We start from the raw sequence: 12,461 nt of genomic DNA, 5'->3' as shown, positions 1-12,461 counted from the left end.
AGCAGAGTAATGACTAAATCAGCAGAAAAGACTGTAGCCACTCCATAGGTCAGAGGGCAAGAGGGGATGATATTTAAGGACCCTTCTGTCCCTGACTTGTTCTAAGCCTATTTAAAAACCAACAAAACAAGACAACAAAAAAGGAAAAAGCTCACTTCCAGATCATCAAGCTGTTATTTGGCATCTTGTTGAAATCCACCGTTAAAAAAAAAAAAAAAAGATTATGAGACAGATTTTTAAATTTATGTTTCTACAAGTTGCTTTGCTCAAGTTGTGTTTTGCATCTTAGCATGAGTCAGGAAGGGCTTAGCTTCTGCCCCCAACCTTATGCACCTGCTGATGGTGATGGGGAGACTTTTGCATTTGTTTCCATATTAGCTGACCCTTGGGTTTGGGTTCTGGAGCTTGCAATGTCGCTCACAGGGACAGGGACAGATCCTGGAAATGACCTGGCAGTTTGCTCACACAGCAGGGGTGAACTCAGGCAACCAACAACTCGGTGACTTCAGCAGATGTTTTTGTCTCAAAGCCTCGGGCACCTTGCCCTGCTGTCTCACATGCAGAGGGTGATGCTTGGCACCCTGCCTGGTGCCACCAGGAATGAGTGTAGCCCCAGGGAGTACTGCCAAGTCATGTCGGTGAGCTGCTTTCTGGGGGGCAACTGGCCGCTGGATAAATGGGTTGGTCAGCGTGTTCAGAACAGTCAGGGGTCACACTAGCTGAAGTATCTCACTGCTTTATGTGGCCGTAACTTCTAAATCTATGTTCTGTGTTTCAAGCCATTTTATTTCTACATTGCATTTGCCTCATTGTGCAATTGTGGTGACTGAGGGGGTTCGTTGGACAGAGGCCATAGGTTTCATGGTTGTGTCTGTAGCACAATATTAGTGGGAAAACATGTTGCCCTGAGTGTATTCTGGTTCAGCCCTGAAGATTGAAGTCACCTAAACAATAAATAAGAGATAAACCCTGTCAGTCATCACAGATCACATAGACTCACTTTGGTAAAGCATGGTGCAGTTAAAAGGCACTAAGCTTGTAGTCAGGAAGCCTCTGCATGTTCTGGTTCCCCATTTATAAGCTGAGCCTTTGAAATGTTTTCAATGGATTTTAAATTTGATCCTATTCCTATTTTAATGACTTTATTTTGCATTGAAGTATCTCTCAAATTAAAAAGAAAATAAGAATGAACAGGTGTGCAGATTTATCAGGGTAGTTAAGTCTTTGTGCCTCAATTTCCTTACCTGTATGATCAAGTTCATTTATTCACTCAATACGCAACAGTTGAGTATTTTCCCTCTGCTGGGCACTGGCCTAGGTCCTGGGGGTACAATGGGGAAGAAGACTGGGTCCTGCTCCTGTTTCAGGGAACAAAGTCATTATTCAGGGATAAATCCCAGAGCAAAGATCAAAGTGCTCTTGCAGAGAAAGGAACCCAGAGTCATTGGAATATGGAGGCCAAAGAAACATTCTGCTGGGACCTTAAGCTCCATCTAGAGGTGACGTTTTGTGTTGAGGTAAAAAGATGAGCTGGGATCCTGTCAAGGCTTGGAGCAGGAGCAGGGTGAGTGCATTCTGAACAAAGAAGAAAGTGTGTTTGGTCACACAAGGCAATGAAAGAGTATCTAGAAACGGAGATGCAGCTACTGGAGAAAGACAAGGTGGCAGAATTGCAAAGCACAGCAGCAGTGAGGCCTTGTTTCTGCACTACCTCATTTCACGGAGGTGCCAAGACCATCAGCTGTAACAGCAGTCTGCAGGCTAGGAAAATGATTAACTGAGGGTTTTTTTTTTTTTCTTTTTTCTGATTGTGGAAGCAACATAGTTTTATTATAGTTAATTTAGGAAATACACGTTAATATTAAAAAAAATAAAAACTCTCCAGAATCTCTCCCTGGAGAAAGAACTGTAACATTTTGATGTATTTCTTAATGCCTAGGTGTGATTTCATGTTACTCTGTGTGATGTTTAAACTGAGACCTAAAGAATAAGAAGGGAGTGGTGGCAGAGACACAGGAGGTGCCTCCAGGCAGAGATGAGCTTGTGGAAGGCCCCGAGAGAGGAGAGACTGCCTTGCGGAAGGACCTAGAAGAGGATCAGGGGGCTGGAGTAAGGGTGAGAGCAGGAGCAGTGGGATGAAGTTGAAGGTCGGCAGCGAGAATACATGAGAATTTATGGGGCATGCCTAGCATTCGGGCAACTGGGAAGTTTGATGAATTTTGACCAGGAAACTGATATGCCATGGTCTTTCTTTTTACAAAGACCACATAGCAGCCAGAGGAGAATGGATTGTAGGAGGCAGGCGTGGAAGCAGGGAGACTAGATAAATTCTCATGAAAGACCTTGGTGGCCGTGGAGATAGAATGCATTACATTCAAGGCCAACTTGGGGGATGTGATTGACAGGGTTTGGTGATAGAGTGCCATGGGAGCTGAGGAAGGAGAAACTGAGGATGAGTAATCATGGGTTCGCCGACATTAAAGTGCTGATAGTTTTATTGTACTCAGTTAATAGAAATTAACTGTAGTTAAGATGTTTCTGATTTCTCCATATTTTATCAATGCTCTATCATCACTTATCACTAATTCTTGTGTTTTTCCACTTTAGGCCTTGAAGAAATGCACGTTGGTAGAGAAGATTGCTTTACTTATCCCCTCTGTTTTCTGCCCTTCCTTCCCTCTACCCCTAATTCCAGGAGTTTCCATCCCTTTCTGGGTGCTAGTCTGAACTCATAGCTCAGAGCCACACCCATGATGTGGCCTAAAGGGGAGCAGAGGAGACTTGGATGAACAGACGCAGGACATCTCAAAATGTGCTAGGCAGGCAGGGGAGGGGGAGTGTCCCTCTTCCTTCTGATGTGGAGCCTGCCCTCCCCAAGCCCTACACTCTGGACCAATCTCTGACCTCTCTTGATCTTCTAGGTTGAACCAATAGGAGGTCAAGCTGAGCTGCTAGAGGTCAAGCTGCGTTGCTGAAGTGGATGAGAAAACCAGTCTTAGTGAGAATGAACTCCAATTAGCTTTAGAACACTGACAAATGTCAAAGCTGATGATTTGACATGGAGTTAATGTTAACTGGTTAGGATAGCTGGCTGGTGGTGAACTAGAATGTTAGCAGTGGGTACCTCTAACTGGTGAGGTTACAGGTGGCACTAATTTTCTTCTTTGTATGTCTCCGTATTTTACAAGTTTTCTGCAATGAGCATGTGCTCTTTAAAAAACTGATGAAAAATCAGTTTTATTATTGCCATTGCTGTAAAATTATAAGCACTTTTCAAATTCACCAGTTTTAATAACTATGTGGAATGCATTTAATTTTAGGGAAAAGATGGCTTAGTTTTTATTGAAAGGAATTACTGTTCTGTTTCTTTTGAATGACAGAGCTAAGAATCCCTAAAAATAGATTGCCTATTTGTGAAAACTGTCTTGTATACTTGGAGGTTTCTAAAATACAAATTGAGATTTTACTTAAAATGTTTAAAAATATAAGTAGTATATCTAACAACTTTAACCATATGATTATCATATGTAAGCTATGGCATATGTGTGTATGTGTATACACGCATACATGTTATATATATGCACACATACATAGTGTACATTTACATACATACATAAAATTTACATATATAATACACATTTACACATATATGAAATATTTCTATCATCCACAGAATTTAAACTTAGTACCAGAATGTTAGTTTTAGTATCTCAATAATTGGTAAATAATTGTTGGAAGTATGTGCTATTCTGGATTTTACTTATTTAAAATATAGGAAATGTAAATGACAGGAGGGGGCATCTCTCCTTTGTAAGGTAGCTTTTCAAAAACAGATTTATATTTGGATAAAAAATCAACTAAGTATAAAGAAAATGACTTGATATAAGAGCAGTCCATTTAGAAAGGAGATAGAGGCTTTAGTTTACTGAGATCTCAATATAAGGTAATTATTAAAAATAAAGAAATATAATCTTAGGCTGCATTAATATCAATACCGTATCTTCAACAAGAGATATTGTATTTTTCACTTAAAAACAAGCCCTGTGTAGGCTGGGCACAGTGGCTCACGCCTGTAATCCCAGCACTTTGGGAGGCCGAGGCGGGGAGATAGATCACTTGAGGTTAGGAGTTCAAGATCAGCCTGGCCAGCATGGCAAAACTCTCTCTCTACTAAAAATACAAAAATTGGTCAGGTGTGGTGGAGCATTCCTGTGGTCCCAGCTACTCAGGAAGCTGAAGCAGGAGAGTCACTTGAGCCTGGGAGGTGGAGGTTGCAGTAAGCTGAGATTATACAACTGAGCTCCAGTCTGGGCAACAGAGCAAGAATCCCACTCAAAAAAAAAAAAAAAAAAAAAAAAAAAACCATCCCCCAACCCCATGTAATTTTCTTTGAAGAGAAAATATCTTCACATGGTTCAAATATAAAGAAGTATAAAATTATGTTTATTGAAAAATTTACCCTCCTATTCTATCCTGTGTCAGCCTGGTTCCCATCTCCCCCAAGAGGAAAGCACTGGTGTCAACTCGTTTATTCTTCTAAGGATTTTGTGTTTTTTCTTAACATTCTCTTTCTTTTAAACAAATGGCAGCATTATGCACACTGTTAAAAGTATTTCAGAAATTATTTAATATGTATTCTCCTTTATAGCTATGTAATATTCCATTCAATGGATGTACTATGTTTAACAAATCCCCTGCTAATGAACAGTGAGGGTTTTCTCTCTTTTCCCTTGGCCAAACAATGCTTCAGAAAATTATGTGTATAAATACATTTGTAGGATAAATTTCTAGAAATGGAATTATTAACTGAAAGGGTCTGTACATTTTAAAAATGATACAGTTCCTGATAATTTTTCTCTAGGGTTAAACAATTATAGTCCTATCAGCAATAAATAAGAGTAATTATCTCTGTATTCACGCCAATGATGTGTTATCAAACATGTAATTCTATAAGTGAAAAGTGGTATTTCAGTGTAGTTTTGATTTCTATTTCTTCAATGGAGGGAGGACATGCATGTTTCTAGGTTTATAGGTTATTCATATTTCCTTTTCTGTGTACTCTCATTCATACCTTTTGTCTAGTTTTCTATTATGTTGATTATATTACCCTGTTAAAGCTAAACCCTTATCAAGCTTCACAAGGCCCTATGATATGGTACCCAGGTGTGTAAAATTTTCTGTGGATCAGAAAATACAGGAGAAAATTTGTGAGAGATAATAAAAATGGAAAAACAATGCCAATGCATTCCAAAGGCTATGGCCTGGGCACTAACTTTTGCTTTAAAAGCTTCCTCATACTGGGAGTATTTCCTTGGGAAAATAATTGGATTTTGTAGTGGAAATTAGGAAAAAATGTTTGTTTTAAGAAAACTCATGAAACTCATGTTATCATATACTTTGATGGAAATCAACTTTTTCCCATTAAAAAAATATAATTGTGTTACAGATTCAAGTGCAAGTGATTTTTGAAGTGACACAGCAAAGTGAATTGGAGGATTGAAGCAGTTTTCTGGATAGTCCAGGCTACCACCTGACTACCTCATCTGATATGTACATGTAGTGAATAATTTTTTTGTGAGAAGTTTAAATCACTGCAGCAGTCAACTGTTTTCCAAAATTCGTTCTTCTTTTCTTCTACTCGACCAGATTATTTTCCTGGGCATGAAGAATTTTGCCACAGCTAAAGTCAGTATTTCTCAGCTCCTTCTTGCAGCTAGATGTGGCCATGCAATTATATTTTGGCAATAGGATGTGAACAAAAATGATATGTGGTACATTCAAGTTTTGACCTAAAAGGATTGCACGTGAACATCCATTGTGTCTTCTCCTTTTCCTCTGACTGAGATGTAGTTGTGATGGTAGGAGCTGGAGGAGCCACTTTGGACTCAGAGATGGAAAACCTGTGTTGAGGAGTCCTGGACTTTTATGTAAAAATGTCTTGTTTAAACTACTGTGTGTCAGAGTCCTTTAATCACAGCATCTTAGACTATATTCCCATAAGTACAATATCTTTGCTTCATAATAAAGTGCCTCCAAATGCAGTGACTTAAAAAACAATCATTTATTAGCTCCTGATGCTGTGGTTTGTCAAAATGGCCTGAGCAGTTCTTTTGCAAGACTTGCCTGGGTTTACTCACATATCTGCAGGTAGCTGGTGGGGTTGCTAAGGGATAATTGGCTCTGGATGGCCTCATTCATGTGATTTACAGGGGCAATGGGAGCAACTGGGTTCCACGTTTCTAGCAGTTAACAACTTCAGGTTTCTTCTCATGGTGGCTGGATTCCAAATGTAACCAGAGATAGCAAGTCCCAGTGAGCAATCACTTTTTACACCCCTGCTTGTGTTATACTTGGTAATGCCACAGTGGCCAAAAAAAATAACACAGCCAAACCAAGAGTGAATGTGGGAAGGTGTATTTTTACAGCAGGGTTTCTGAACAGCAACACTACTGATATTGGAGCTGGAAAATTCTTTGTCCAGTGGGCTGTCCTGTGCATTGTAGGACATTCAACAGCATCCCTGGCTTCTACTTCTCAAATTTCAGTAACAGTTCAGACCATAACCTTCCCACACCCCATACCATAACACTCAAACATGTCTCTAACATTGCCAATGATCTCTGCATGGAAAAAAATTGCCTTCAGTTGAAAATAACTGGTTTACAGGAAGATGTGAATCTGGTGTAGACCTTTGAGGGCTGTTAATGAACAATCTGCCACATACAACAATTGATACAGTTAGCTTATTTTTCTTTGCTGTGTTGTTAACCTTACATGTATAGACTGTTGCTAATTATCTCCACTGATGTGTGTTTTTGAAAGGCTGTTTCTGGGTTCCAAGACTCAGCCCTTGTGTTTAGAGCTTGATGTTGCTTGTGATTCTGCTTTTTATACTTAGACTGCTAGCACAGAACTGGTTGTAGTTATTAGAAAATATTAGTATCATGACATATTATACCCAAACCTCTGCATCTTCTCTGTAATAATACATTTCTTCCTGTTGTCAGGTAACTTACCATGCAGACTATACATCCTTGCTCCATTGTCTTTGGACTTGGCCATGTGACTGGTTTTGGCTGATAGAGGGTGGGCATAAGTGAATGCCGGTTCTGACAGAGGTTTTAAAAGGCTTTGCATGTTTCTGAAGGTCTCTCTTGTGCTCCTGCCTCCTGCCATGAGAACAGCATGTCCCAGGTAACAACTAATTCTTCTGCCTAACTCCCCATAGGAGAAGACCTGAACTTGACCTACAGTCTGGAACAAAGACACCCAGATGACCCACAGAAACTGAGAGAGAAATGAAGCCTTATTGTTTTAACACTTTGATATTCTGGAATTGATTGCAGCATCATTACAGTAAAAGCTGACAAATACAATTCTAATTTTTTATTCTATTAAGTTGTTTTTATTAAAAGAGTATATTACCATTATAGAAAAATTAGAAAATACAGGAAATCAAAATGAAGAAAAGAAATTAAGTAGGAAGACAGGCTCAAACAACTATGATGCTATTACATGTTTACTTACAATTGTGATAAGTTCTCTTTTTCTTTTTTTTTTTTTTATTTATTTTAAGAAAGAGAGAAAGGAAGAAAGAGAAAGAATAAAAGAAGAAAGAAAGAAAAAATGAAGGAAAGGAAGAATGAGGAAGAAGGAGAGGGAGAGAGAACTGGGGTGTTACTTTATTGCCCGGGCTAGAATGCAGTCTAAAAATGGGTATGCCTATAATTGTGTTTAGTAATAGAGACACGGAAAAAAAAAATGAGGGAAGAAAATAACTAACAAGCAGCCAACCAATATTTCATTTAAACCTGTAAAAAGGTGTGATGTGGTACTAATAAGAGTGTATATTTTGTATATTTAAAGTGGAGAGTTCTATAAATGTTAATTAAGTCTACTTGTTCCCGATCTGAGTTCAAGTCCTGGATATTGATGTTAACTTTCTGTCTCATTGATCTGTCTGATATTGATGTTGAAGTCTCCTACTATTATTGTGTGGGAATCTAAGTCTCTTTATAAGTCTTATATATCTGGGTATTCCTGTATTGGGTGCGTATATATTTAGGATCTTTAGCTCTTCTTGTTGCATTGATCCTTTTATCATTATGTAATATCCTTCTTTGCTTCTTTTGATCTTTGTTGCTTTAAAGTCTATTTTATCAGGAAAAATTGCAACTCCTGCTTTCTATTTATTTATTATTTTCGCCCTCCATTTGGTTGGTAAATTTTTCTCCATCCCTTTGTTTTGAGTCATTCTGTATCCTTGCATGTGAGATGGGTCTGGATGTAGCATACCAATGGGTCTTGGCTTTTTTTGCCTGTCTGTAACTTTGGATTGGGGGATTTAGTTGAATTAATAATAATATATGTGAGTTTGATATTGCCGTTTAATGTTAGCTGGCTGTTTTTCCCATTAGTTGATACAAGTTCTTAATTATGTTGATGTTCTTTATTTTTTGGTATTTTTTAGAAAGGCTGATACTGGTTGTTCCTTTCTATTTGTAGTGGTTTTTTCAGAAGCTCTTGTAAAGCAGGCCTGGTGGTGATGAAATCTCTGAGTGCTTGCTTATTCACAAAAGTTTTTATTTTTCCTTCGCTTATGAAACTTAGTTCGGCTGGATGTAAAATTCTGGGTCGAAAGTTCTTTTCTTTAAGAATGTTGAATATTGGCCCCCACTCTCTTCTGGCTTGCAGGGTTTCTGCTGAGAGATCTGCTGTGAGTCTGATGGGCTTCCCTTTATGGGTAACCTGACCTTTCTCTCTGGCTGCCCTCAGTATTTTCTCCTTCATTTCAACCCTGGTGAATCTGGCGATTATGTGCCTTGAGATTGGTCTTCTTGAGGAATATCTTTGTGGTATTCTCTGTATTACCTGGAGTTGAATATTGTCCTGCTTTGCTAGGTTGGGAAAGTTTTCCTGAATAATATCCTGAAGCGTATTTTCCAGCTTGGATTGATTCTCTTTGTCACATTCAGGTACACCTATCAAACGTAGATTAGGTCTTTTCACATAGTCCCATATTTCTTGGAGACTTTGCTCGTTTCTTTTTATCCTTTTTTCTCTAATCTTGTCTTCACATTTTATTTCATTAAGTTGGTCTTCGACCTCTGATATCCTTTCGTCTGCTTGATTAATTCGACTGTTAAAACTTGTGCATACTTCACGAAGTTCTTGTGTTGTGTTTTTCAGCTCCATTAATTCACTTATATTCCTCTCTAAATTGTGTATTGTTGTTAACATTTCGTCAATTCTTCCTTCGAAGTTCTTAGTTTCTTTGCATTGGGTTAGAACAAGTTCTTTTAATTCCCAGAAGTTTCTTATCATCCACTTTTTAAAGCCTGCTTCTGATAATGGAACACAGTCTTTCTCCATCAGGCCTTGTTCTGTTGCTGATGAGGAACTGTGATCCCCTGTAGAGGGAGAGGCGTTCTGATTTTGGGTATTCTCAGCCTTTTTAGGCTGGTTTCTTCCCTTCGTTATAGATTTATGATAAGTTCTATGAAGGGAAAGTCTGTATTCTAGGATCATATTAATATTTAAAAAGAGGGCATAGGCTGGGCATGGTGGCTCACACCTGTAATCCCAGAACTTTGGGAGGCCAAGGCGCGCAGATCACCTGAGGTAAGGAGTTCAAGACCAGCCTGGCCAACATGGTAAAACCCCATCTTTTCTAAAAACACAAAAAATAGCTGGGCGTGGTAGCACACACTTGTAATCCCAGCTGCTTAGGAGGCTGAGGCAGCAGAATCATTGAACGTGGGAGGCAGAGGTTGCAGTGAGCCAAGAGCGTGCCACTGCACTCTAGCCTGAGTGACAGAATGAGACTCCACCTCAAAGAAAACAAACAAACAAAAAAGGGCATGATATAATCTGGAGTCAGGAAAATTTTTCCAAAAGAAATAATGTTACACATATCATGTATTAAATACATATAAACTATAATGCTGCATCTATTATAATACACACATACTTTTATATCAGTATCCTTGATGTCAAAGACCACAGTCATTTCCTTAACAATCTCAGCACTAAGATGGGCAGGCAGAGTGTGAGTAGGTGGTGGTGGCATGTAGAAGCTGATTTTCCCACTGACCCAGTCAGCTAGGACAGTTTTGGCCACCTGTTCCTGACTGTATAAGCCTCCCTTCTTCTTCCCCAAATGGTGCACCACTACCATGAGAAAGTGCTCAGTGGTCTGGAACCCAGAGACACCATAGTAGTTGGAAATCTCCTCCAGGTTGCAGTGCTGCAGGATGGTTCCCACCGGGGTCACAAGGTCTGCCAGCTTCTGCACGTGGATGCAGTTACCCAGGATATTATTGCCCACCTCTGAGTTGGGCCCTGGGACAATGCCTGCAGCATCCAGCAGCCGGATGAACTTGTCCAGGTGGACCTCCTGCATGAATTTGGTAATCCCAGAAACCGCTCCCACGCTGCATGCAAGGCCGTGCTTCTGGCTATTAATCAGGCTGCTCTTCCCAACACTGGGAAGACCCACAACGCCTACATGAATGTGCGTACGCACTTCAACAAGGCGACAATAGTTCTCCAGAACCCTCGTGAGGTTTTTCAGCTCCAAAGCAGGCTTTGCTTTTCAGCAGTGACTCAGAGGCCTGATCTCCTGGTATACTGAAATGATTCAGGTTTCTGACCTGATGCTGGGTACTGGCCTTGAAAGCCACGGCTGGCAACTCTTTCCGAAGGTAATCCAGCCATTTCTCCACAACCGCCTTGGGGACCAGGTCAATCTTGTTCAAGACAAGGACCAGCTTCTTGCTGCCTTGTGCTCGCAAGACAGCCTCCTCCATTTGGAAGCAGCGGCAGCCTAATGGATCTCTGGCATCCAGGGCTTCCAGAATCACATCAGAGTATTCCACCACTTTATGGAACTCCTTGTAATAAGCATTCCTTGTGACCTCGTCATCCAGCCGAGGAAACATATTTAATTCCTGCAAAACTTCCTCCTTATGCTCATACTCCTCCTGGCATCTCAGGACATCCTGACAGTAGCTCTCGATGGTCCTGCGTTTTTGTCTTTCTTGCTCCCAGGCAGCTTGCTGCAACTCCCTCATCTCCTCAGCCCTTTTCTCCTTTAAATTAGCCTCTCGATTGGCATGATCATTGGAGTGAACCAAATGAGGTGCTGAGGGCACTTTGGAGGTTGCTTTCTTCCCATTTTGCTTTGCAGGCTTCTTGTGGCCCTTTGAACTTTTACCTGGCTTTTTATTTTTGTGACTAAGCTTCATCGTGATGACGAGCTTGAAAGCAGTTAAGTTCAAATCTGCTTGCTCTCTTCCTGTGCTTCCGGCGAGGTTGTGAGAAGGGACGGCAACAAGACAACTCTGTTCGGCGAGCAAATGCCCTCGCGCAGGGAGGCTCAGGCTTCCGGATCCCAGGCTGGGAGGCGCCCGACTCCGCCCACTGTGCGTTCTCCGCTGGGGGCGGGCTTCTGACTGACAGCTTGCACCTGCCCGTCCCTTCCTCGCTACCACGCGGGCCCCGCCTCCTGGCTGCCCCGTAGGTAAGGAAATAGCGGAGGAGGTAGAGGGAGGACGGCGAAGTGACAGGGAAGAAGCGGCGGGTCGACTGGTGAGGCCATATACCCTACTTGCAAGCCAAAATTTTGTCTGCGTGCATCTGTCTGGGGTTAAACATGCGTGCTCCCAAACCTCAGTAACCAGGCAGTCGCCATGCCCGAATCAGACAAGGGTGGGGGATGGTGTCTTTGCCTGGAAGATGGTGACTGCAGGGTGTGAGAAAATGGCCGCCTGGGTCACATGTCTGGCCGAGTATTCCCCACCCTAAGTGAACTGGTTAGCTGTTCCCAGCGACCTTCCCAGGTCCTTGGGCCCCAGACAATCCCTGAGCACTCCCAGCTCTTTCCGCATAAGTTCAGATCTATGGCCAGACCCAATCTGAGCTGGAGCACGAGCCAGAACAACTTAGAAGCCTCTCCTACCCGTTTGCCTTCTTCCCCTCCTACTCCGTCCTTCTGTCAGTCATGGAGCATTGTCTGCAGAATGGAATGAATTTACATCTCTGGACTGGGACAAGTAAGGGTTTCTGAAACCATCTCAAGGAGCTGGCTGGGAAGTGAGATCTCCCCCGGAAAACGGTAAATATCTCATCATTTATTTTAATACCTGTCTCTGTTCCATTGATATATGTGCACCATGTTTTATTCACCCAATCCTCTGATGGACATTTGAGTTGATTTTCATTTTTGGTCACTATGAACAATCTTGTAATGAGCATTCTGGTAAGTACTCTAACTTGTTTGTTGAAGAGAACTAATTGTGGTGAAAATGAGAATATTATGTGCTGTGAAGCAAAATTCTATTACATATCCTGACCTTATGTATCCGCTAAGGAAGCATAATGGAAATATTTATCTTTGAAGTAAAATTTCTCATATACTTCCAACTATACTCAGTGAGTCATTCCTGAAGATCCATAGGGAA

General features: G+C 41.1%; 1 long non-coding RNA gene and 1 pseudogene across 1 annotated transcript in view; one reads left to right on the top strand and one right to left on the bottom strand.

Moving 5' to 3' along the window:
- The window catches only part of LOC116562487, a 44,355-nt gene extending 36,819 nt beyond the window's left edge, over positions 1-7,536 (top strand). Inside the window, exon 3 of the long non-coding RNA XR_004273970.1 lies at positions 7,229-7,536. This is a non-coding gene — a long non-coding RNA (uncharacterized LOC116562487). The remainder of the gene's footprint in view (positions 1-7,228) is intronic.
- Positions 7,537-7,801: 265 nt separating this feature from the next.
- Positions 7,802-11,365, bottom strand: LOC116562519 (annotated as a pseudogene).
- Positions 11,366-12,461: the final 1,096 nt, after the last annotated feature.

Source organism: Sapajus apella, unplaced genomic scaffold, assembly GCF_009761245.1.
Source record: "Sapajus apella isolate SASKATOON/1434 unplaced genomic scaffold, GSC_monkey_1.0 scaffold32, whole genome shotgun sequence".
Taxonomy (NCBI): domain Eukaryota; kingdom Metazoa; phylum Chordata; class Mammalia; order Primates; family Cebidae; genus Sapajus; species Sapajus apella.
Note: the sequence above shows the minus strand (reverse complement) of the source record. Positions and strands in the feature narration are given on the sequence as shown.